This window comes from Eufriesea mexicana, unplaced genomic scaffold (assembly GCF_001483705.2).
Source record: "Eufriesea mexicana isolate 0111107269 unplaced genomic scaffold, ASM148370v2 scaffold1178, whole genome shotgun sequence".
Taxonomy (NCBI): Eukaryota; Metazoa; Arthropoda; class Insecta; order Hymenoptera; family Apidae; genus Eufriesea; species Eufriesea mexicana.
The window spans coordinates 294036-295760 of NW_016909311.1; positions in this window are offsets into that span (position 1 = coordinate 294036).

The following is a 1725-nucleotide window of genomic DNA, read 5'->3' on the forward strand; positions in this document are numbered from 1 at the left end:
TTATGCCCTCTTTCCAAAATTGTTGAGACTTACTTGCAAAATATTCATCGATGTGCGCTTTTATTTCGCTTTCGGATTTGTGACATTTATCACGGAGAGAATTTTTTAATGGGAGAAACAAGTAATAATCGGATGGGGCAAGGTCTGGTGAGTTCGGAGGATGAGGTAGAACGTCCCAATCAAACTGTAAGGGTTTCTGTCTAATAAATGTCACAAATCCGAAAGCGAAATAAAAACGCACCTCGATGAATATTTTGAAAGTAAGTCTCAACAATTTTGGAAAGGGGGCATAATGAGGCTTCCTGAAAGATGGAAGAAGGTAATAGAGCAGAACGGTTCATATATAACACAGTAAATCAACCTTAAACAACAAATATCGTCTATTGATTTCGCATCAAAAAAAGGAAGAAACTTATGGGACACCCTAATATTTTTAAATTTATGAAAAATAGTATATATTATCTTCGATATCAACATATTACCGTACACTCGCAAAAAGAAGAATATTGGTTCTAGTTGCAGTACTCTTTATTAACCACTCTAATGAAAAATTTTCAATGATACCCTGGCCTGTTTGCCTCGATTTATTTCACACACGAGATCTCAAAAATCCTGGAACGAAATAAATCGGTAAACATTATATAATATACAGTAATATAAGATAACTTTTATCATACCGATTTATCGAATGGGATCGAAAATTTCTGAATCAATAACAGCTTTCAGTCACTTTAGCATAGATTAGGCAAAAAATATAGAGACTCTAATTTCATGGTTTTTGCCCTGAACAAAGGGGTATGCTTGAATAAAAATATTCTGAATATAAGCCACGGAAAAGTGGAAAATTGCGGTCTATTTTCAGGATCGATAGCATATCCCAAATGGACCGTTCTTTATTAACGAAAGGAAGGGTTGAAGTTAGCGTACCGGCAGAAAGCCGTAGAAAAGTTTCGAATATGCATGGCTATGCAATTCGTGCGATCCCTAGAGGCGCAAAAGTTGAGCGGATAAAACGTGGGCGTAAAAAGAAAGAAAAGACGAATGACGAGAGAGACAGGAAGAAAAAGACGAAAGAATGTTTCGCGTGAAGCAGTCGACCATCCATTTTCATTCGTCTACCAGAGGACCGAAACTTTCGGTCCCTACAAAAGGTATACACAATTTTCACTAACGATACGATGCGTCAATCCATCGATCATACCATTCGTTGCAACAGGGGTAGGTAGCTGATCCTTAACTAGGCGCGTCACATAATTCTATTTATTTCCGTAACCGGTCTTTTAATTATTTGTCCACTAACTGACCGATTAACCGGTTAACCAATCCATTTTCGCCGGAGAGAAAGTAGGACGAGAAAATCTCTCTTATTCGATTAATTTGTAATAATATAAATAATATAAACGAGTTGTCCATGTATAAAAATAAGCAATAATAATTGTTCCGTCCCGGAGAGCGTGTTTATAACAATTTTATTCTAGGGCTTACACAATATTACAAAATATTTAATTATAAATATAAAATAATTAAAAATAATAATAAAATAAATAAAAAATAATTAAAAATATAATTATAAATGTTGGGATTTGGGATCCCAAAGGAACGTCAGCGCAATCTTTATTCCTGACTTATTCTTTATTGGTCAAGGGAGGTTTATCGTCTCTGTCGAAATTCTTATAAGCACCCGAGATTCGAAGAGGGTGAGCGACGTTTTAGTTGCCCCTTCGG